Raw genomic sequence first — 8353 nt, 5'->3', positions numbered from 1 at the left:
GTCTGTGGTTTTCTTTAATGCAACCCCAGTGGACTAAGAGAAGTGGTGTGCTATCAGGGACTTTCTCAGTGTTCCTGGGCTTCCTTCACACGTCTACTGTAGCATTCCCCCATCCCATTGCAATTTCTTTGTGTACTTGCTTGTTCCCACTAGTCTCTGAATTCTCAAGAAGAGAAATGCCCTTCATCTTTGTTAACTCCACACCAAGCACAGTGCTTGGTACATAGTGGTACTTAATCATTTTTTTTTTCTTCCCTTCCTTCCCTTCCTTCCTTCCCTTCCTTTCCATCCCTTCCTTCCCTTCCTTCTTTCTTTCTTTCTTCCTTTCTTTCTTTCTTTCTTTTTCTTTCTTTCTTTCTTTCTTTCTTTCTTTCTTTCTTTCTTTCTTTCTTTCTTTCTTTTCTTTCTTTCTCTTTCTTTCTTTCTTTTTCTTTTCTTTCTTTCTTTCTTTCTTTCTTCTTTCTTCTTTCTTTCTTTCTTTCCTTCTTTCTTTCTCTCTCTCTTTCTTTCTTTTCCTTCCTTCCTTCCTCTTTCTTTCTTTCTTTCTTTCTTTCTTTCTTTCTTTCTTTCTTTCTCTCTCTTTCTTTCGTTTTCTTTTTCTTTTTCCAAAACAGCTTTTTATTAAACAGTAAAGCACAATTGCAACACAATTTTAAGTGTTTGTAAATTAGGTCACAAAGGGGTGCAAAATGTTTGCAGTATAGCTATTATATTCATACAGCTAAAGTCATTCATCAAATCTTACACCAATACAAACATAAGATTGTTCCATGAATAAAAGTAGCTCAAATCTAATAACCAAAATGATATTAGTGGCTCTCTTATCCTAGTTAACATTTTAACATTACTTCTGACACTAAATTTCTTACCAAATGGAATCTACAAACTAAAATTTTAGAAACTGTCGAAGAGTGATTAAACACTACAAACCAAGTAGTTAGGTTAACAGAAAATTTTGGGAGAAATGGTGACAGAAAATACTGAGAAAGTATCAGCTAATATGCATGCATTTTATTCATGATTTTGATACTGATACACTCTAAAGGGATTTTGCAAAAGTTGATCTGCTGGGTACTACAAATAAACCTTGAGACTAAACTCTTTGTAACTATTCTCTTCTAGATGTGGTTGACAAAAGATTAGTCACATTTAATCTACTCTCATATATATATTCCCTAAAAGATCTAGTCTGTGCCAGAGATCATGCAAATCTGGAGTAAAAACATTTGGAGTTGGTTACTACTGTATGCCAAGTACTTTTCCTATCCTATTTCCATTTTTCTCAAAATTTCCTATTATAAATATATAACCAGAGCTCATTTTTTAGATACCAAGTGGGTTATTTTGTGCAAAAGGAAGTTTTTGTCAACAAACTGTCCCAGTTTGGCAATTCAGTGGCAAAGAAAAGTCTTCATATGTATAGCCTCTGTTTTCAATTGAGTAAAGAGAAACCAAAAATCCTATCTTAATACTAAGGCAAGCCCTAACTGTGAAAGTGTCTTATTTTGGTTAAATTTCAACAATTCTAGCTGAGGTTACTCTCACAGATGATTATTATTAAAATTACTTTTACAAATGTGAAACCAATTTTTTCCTTAGGGGAAAGGAAATGGGAAGGAAGAAGCAAATGGAGAAGGGGCATCAGCATGGTGGGCAGGGTATATACAGCTATATGTTCAGGACATGACTGGTCACTTTTTACAACATGATGGTTATTTTCTTGTATCTCTTACTGTACCTGTAATAAAAGAAAGTGTTAAATCTATAAATCAAAGCAAATTTGATAAATCATTCACTTTCAAGTTTCATAAATATATGCATTCTTTTTTTTTTTTTTTTAAGATTTTGTTTATTTGTCAGAGAGAGAGAGAGAGCACAAGCAGGGGGAGCGGCAGGCGGAGGGAGAATCAGGCTCCCTGCTGAGCAAGGAGCCCGATGTGGGGCTCGATCCCAGGACCCTTTGATCATGACCTGAGCCGAAGGCAGACGCGTAACTGACTGAGCCACCCAGGCGCCCCAATATATGCATTTCTAATTATAAAGTCTCTACAAGACATTTGCATGTTTACATAGACTAACATATATCACACAAACTTATGGACATCTTCTGTTATGCTCTTAATTTTGCCTAGATCTGACATTATCTTTATAAATATTCAATTAAGCCACAAACAAAAGTACTGTAACTTTTTTAATCTATCCAAGTTTTAAAGAAAAAAAAGATCAACAGCAATCCCATAAAACAGAAGGGATGTCAATCCCTTACTTTCTTTGGCTTTTTGTGTCAGTTGTTTGAAAAACACTAGAAGCTGACATGAGGTTTTCTATATATTGTCCAAGAACTCGGTTTTCTGATTTTAGCTTCAGATTTTCTTCCTTAACTGCATCTACTCTTGCCGACAGATCTTCAAGTGTGTGTTGAAGTTTCAACACTTGATTAATAAGGTGTGTTTTTTTTCCTCCAGTTCCATCTGATTTTCAGCATCAACTGTATCCATGATGGCATTCATCATCTCCAGTAACAAATTTTGGGCATTGGATACAAAATCCTTGATGAATGGTCCGCCATTGGAGGCGCTGAGAGTGGGAGGGATCTAATCATTGTTCTTCAGTGGTCAGGGTGTCCCTAATGAAGGGTACAACAGATAGAAGAGAAACGTCCTCAGTGTTCCCCTTGGGTATCAGTGAGCATAATGCTCTCAGATTTGAAGACAACCACTTGCTGGTTCTAGGATTAAGCTAACTGGCTCTGCAAGAGGCAAAGAGTGGACCCAGGCAGAAAGTGGTGGCAGAACATCTTGCAGCATTGGTCCAGCCTCAGTCTAGGGACTTCTGCCAACTGGCCAGGATTGTCAGGGACAGTGATAATGTCTGCTATGGTAGCAGTGTGTGTGAGGGGGGTTCGGGACTGCCTCTCAGAGCACAATCATCACAGTAAAAATAAGTATTCACGCAGTCTAGACTGACTGGCCTCCAAGACTTTTCCATAATGTGCACAGTTTATTGGATTCCTTGTGGGGCAGTGACAACAATGAAGGACCTAACATTCATTTCCCCTTTCTTCCTCAGTATCTGAATTTTTGGAAAGCAACATGGTACCCAGCTGAAAAATTGCATTTCCCAGTCTCCCTTGTGGATAGGAGTGGTTAATGAGATTTAAGCAGAAGTCACTGTGTCTGCCCTCTGCTCTTCCTTCTTGCAGCCAGGAACACGGATTGCAGCTGTAACAGCCATTCTGTAGCAATGGATGGATGCCATGAGTGGGGAGCATAAAGCTAGAAATAGTCAGTGTCACTGGTGACATCACAGAACCAGCATTTTAGCCATGGATTGCTGACCTTTAGACTACTTTTATGTGGGAAACAAGACAAACAAGCACACAAAATCCTATATAATTTAAGCCACTGATATATAGGTTTTGGTATAATCCCGCCATTTACATAGCTGGCATCATTTGGCTTGTGAGCTGATTGTCCAGTATGGATTTCCTGTTTGCTGTTCACTGACCTCTTAGAGAGGCAAGACTCACCCTCCACTCTTACTATTGCTGCTCCCAGTTCCATGGGGTCATTGAGGCTTTCTGCCCAAGACTATTCAATCTTTTAAGTTACCTGAAAGCCAGCAGCTGGGCTCACTAGCCACTTGCGACATCAACCAGATGGGTCTTCAAACTCTTTGCTGAGCCCACTGTGCCTGGGGAGCTCTGGAGGATGCTTTCATGGACTCTTTAATTTGGACCCAGAGGAACCACACAGCTGGGAACCTATTACTCCTGAGATTTTCTTTCTCAAAGACAGTTGCTTTTGAGTCTTAACTGTGTATGTTTAAATATTCCAATTTGCAGTAGACACAAGATTTCCTGAGTAGTGAATACCAAGCTTATAAGGGAAAAATACTAGGAAAACCTCATGATACTCCCAGAGAAAAAAGAAGCATGTACAGAATAATGTATAATGTGGGGGGGGGGGAGGTCTTTCTAGGTATAAAAGACTTCAAGTCTTCCAGTATGAAGGAGATTTTGCAGTCAACAGATCCAGAGATCACCATTAGGAAGATCTAGATAAAGCTGTAACTATCATTCCAGTGCCAATGAAACAAAGGGACATCTTAAGTCTGTCCAGAATATTGTGTGTAAACCAAATCTAACCAGGGGAAGACCAAATAATCTGCACGCAATGACCAAAATGGTAGAAAAAGAGGTCTGGGAAAGTGCACTAACGGGCTTTGAGAGTCAAAGAGAACTGGGTTCAAATCTCTTCTTCATTAGAAATGAAGGCACAGGTGGCTATCTTGGCAGGGTTGTTGAGGATGAAATAAGCTGTGAGTAAAAGGGCCTGGCCATCAAAAACACAACATAGAAGCATGGGAGACATGAACACAGTGGTGATTAGTATGGGCTTTGCCATCCTAGAGGGGATGGTCTGAATCTAACCTCCTTTACTTACTTCTCTGTGACCTTGGACAATTCAGCTAACCTTTTTAGGTCTCAATTTTCTGATTTGGAAAATAGGGATAATAAACTACCTTACTGATAATGTTGTTGTGGGAATTATATAACATGATGCATGTCATGCAAGCACTTAGCAAAATGCCAAAAACAGAACAGTATTTCAATAAATAATGCTGCTGAGGGGCAGCTTCTTCCTCCTCTCCCTCCCTCTTGTATTTCCCAGTCCCTTAAACTTAGGTGGGCCCATATGACCCATTACGGCCCATGAGCAGTCAGCAGAAGTGATGTGTACCATTTTAGGTCAGAGCATGAAGAGTAAGCACTTCTCTGTGTGCTTTCTTCTCCAGCCATGGCAAATCTTGGAGTTACATGTTTGAGATGTTGGAACCTCCATTAAGTTGAGTTCCTGAGTGGCTATCTGGACCCACATTGGCTGTGTTCGGCTACTGGATTTTGAGATTGACTTGTTACAACAGCATAACCTAGCTTATCCTCACTAATATACTTAAAAGTGCTGTTGATATGAGTTACACAAAAAAGTACTTCAAGGTCAAATCAGCTTAGGAAGTTCTGGGTTACAAAACAGGTGGGTTTTTTTTTTTTCTGGACTTAGTAGGCCTTTTAAATGTTAACCTCCCTTGTGAAGCTCTAAGGTTTCCCACAATAATTTGACAAAAGTTTATTATTATTTTTTTTAAGGAAGCATGTTTCACAGCTCTAGTGTTCCATAAAACACACTTTGGAAAAGTGTGTTTGGTTAATCGACTGTTTCCTACTGAGACCCTATCCTTGTTTCTCTACCTCCGCTGAATTCGAGCAACGTATTCCTGCAGTTCCCTACTTAACCCATTTCTACATTCCATGGCTTCCCATTACTCTTCATCCTTCTTCTTCCCTCTGATTTCCAAATTGCTGAGCCCTGTTGGAAAAAGTTAAGGGGTGAAAACTGATTGAACCTCCAACGTTGTTGCTATGCACTGTTGAGCTTCCAGAATCTGTCATCTTTTATTTCATTTTCAGTCAGTCCCCTACAAACCCCCCACCACAGCTTTTCTTATGCTCACTTTGCTCACACCTCAAACTTACCCTCATGCCCCTCCTTTCAGCAGAAAACCTCATTGCCTACTTCATGGAAAAGATCAGAGTCATCCAATGTAAACTCTCAATGCATTCTTTCCTCTTCCTATTTTATGTAGATCATTACCATTCTGTCTTATTTAAAAGAAAAATTTGTTTTCTGTTTTAGATACTTCCCAAACCCCAACCAAGCTATTTTTTTTTCTCTTCCCGGTTTCTGTTAAGCAGCATTTAAGCTTTTAGTAAATGAACACAGTAACCACCAAGGAGTCACCAAGAGCTTCTCAAAAGCCCCCGTTCCTCAAATTTAGTGTTTCTCACCCTGTGTGCTCTCCCCTTGGCCAGTTCACGTGCTCTTGTGACCTTGATGTAACTCTGCAGGTAAGTTATGAATCTAGGTTTTCTTCTTTATTGTTCTTAAAGACTCAGATTTTCATCTGCCAACTGGGCACCTCCATATGAATGTCGCAGGTATCTCACCATTCAAACAAAACACATTATTTTTCCTCTGTCATGTACTCCTCCTCCTCTGCTTCTCCTGGAGTTGGCCTCCCAGGAAACCAGCTCAAAATCTCACAGATATCTCTGCCTTTTCCTTTTCTTAACTCCCTTTGCTGTGTTGATAAAAGACCTCTCTTTCCTTTTCCACATCTGTTGCTTTAGTCCTCATTCCTCTGATATGGGCCAATGAAATAGTTCCTCAACTGGTATTCCCAATTCCAGTCCCCACCCACAATCTACCTCTTAACTGGTGCCAAAGAGGAATTTTTTTTTTTAAGATTTTATTTATTTATTTGTCAGAGAGAGAGAGAGAGAGCACAAGAAGGTGGAGTGGCAGGCAGAGAGAGAGAAGCAGGCTCCTCGGTAAGCAAGGAGCCCAATGTGGGACTCAATCCCAAGACCCTGGGATCATGAACTGGGCCAAAGGCAGATGCTTAATCGACTGAGCCACCCAGGTATCCCAAAGAGGAATTTGACAGAATTTAACACCCACTCATGATTCAAAAATAATAAACAAACAAACTTCTGGTAACCTAGAAATAGAAAGACAACTACAGTGATAAAGATTGTTGGTCTCAAACTGGCAGCCAGCACTATACTTATACGTGAAACATTGGGACATGCTCATTAAGGCCATGAACAAGACAGAGATGCTTGCCATTATAATTAACCAGCATCATAAGAAAAAAGAGACATAACTATAGTAAAGAATGAAGCAAAATTATCTTACAGTATTTATTGATTTTTTTGAGCCAATGGATGAAATATTGAATGACATGGGAAAATGTTTATGATACATTGTTAAGTGAAAAAATAGCAGCTAAAAAAAGAATATAAAGAGCATGATGCTAATTTTGTGGGGAAAATAAATGGATACTTATTGAGTGAATGGGGAAAAATTTCATGACGAAGAGAATTATTTTGCAAAACACTTCTACACTATAATCTTAATATTATTATATGTTTTTCCCAAAATAGATCTTCAAATCAAATTTTATTTTGTTTTTGTGTTTATCTCATATGTTCTATAAAGAAATAGATTCTTTTGAAATCAGCAAAATGTTATATATATAAAAAAAATGAGCCTCTAATTCTTAGATTCTAGTCTAGATACCAGGTGAATTTTAACATCTTACCATATTCCTTGTGACTGTCTAAAGATTAGCTACTCATCACCCCTTTGCACAAGTTCTAATCCTCCCTCTTAAATATAAAATGCCTTAGTTGTCCTAGATACAAAGAACATTCCTTTCTGTCTAAGAACTCCCAGGCATAAGATACCCACAGGGAGGCTTGATTTGTTGATTGGTTTCTCTGTTCTTTGAAATTTGGTGAGTAAATCATAGACCCTAGACCAGGAATTTGCCATTTCAGTGAATAAAGAGAGGAGGGCATTGTTGTCTTTTTGAAGCAAGGGAATTTACATAAAACCTTGAGCCACAAAGAATATTTTTCAACCCTGCTTCTGTTAGAAGTCAGGAAGATCTCTTTGATGCTTATGACCATAAATGGCCACACAAGAGCCCAGCCTGATTAAAAACTAACAAATTCATCTGATTCAGGAAATTTAGCTGCGCTTCCCAATGACGTAATCCTCCTGGGCCTATTACTTTATTTTCTGGATCCTCTTGTCCTCAACTTGGTCCTAATTTTTAAAATTTCTGATCTCCTTACTGTGAATTCTGTTACCAGTTCCCAATGTTGGCCCTCAGACCATGCAACTGGCAAGGTCTCTGGGGTCCGTCTCTGTCCTGCTAGTGAGGTTGGGCATGACATTGCATGCCAGCTGAACATTCAGTTAATAAATCAGGTCAGGTGGTAAGCAATGATAGGTGCTAACACCACAAACCATAGGGTAGGCTTTCAAGTATATTCTTGCTTGGGGTTTACCGAGTTTCTTGGAACTATGAGTTTATAATTTCATCAAATTTAGAAAATGTTCAGCCTTTTTATCTTCAAATATTTTTTTCTCTTTCTCTCCTTCTGGGATCCAGTTATGCATTAGATAACTTGTTATTGCCCCACAGGTCTCCGAACTGTTAATTTTATTCACTCTTTTTTTTTTTTTTCCGTCTGTACTTTATTTGTGGTAGTTTCTATTTCTTCAAGTTTGTTCATCTCTTCGTCTGCAGTGTCTAATCTGGTGTCAAGCACATCTAGTGATGTTTTTTCCACCTGTTTCCACATGTTGTGCTTTTCAGCTTTAGAGTTTCCTTTGGTTCTTTTTTTTTTTTTTAATATCTTCCACTTTTCTATACCTTAGGTTCATGGTTCATTTTAAACCCTGAGCACATTTATAATAGCTGTTGTCATTTCTGGTTCTGT

The 8353-nt window shown here is 38.6% G+C and overlaps 1 pseudogene; it reads right to left on the bottom strand.

Moving 5' to 3' along the window:
• Positions 1–2222: 2222 nt before the first annotated feature.
• Positions 2223–2557, bottom strand: LOC118535080 (short coiled-coil protein B pseudogene; annotated as a pseudogene).
• Positions 2558–8353: the final 5796 nt, after the last annotated feature.

This window comes from Halichoerus grypus, chromosome 9 (genome assembly GCF_964656455.1).
Source record: "Halichoerus grypus chromosome 9, mHalGry1.hap1.1, whole genome shotgun sequence".
Lineage (NCBI taxonomy): Eukaryota > Metazoa > Chordata > Mammalia > Carnivora > Phocidae > Halichoerus > Halichoerus grypus.
This window is presented reverse-complemented; position numbering and strand designations above follow the sequence as displayed.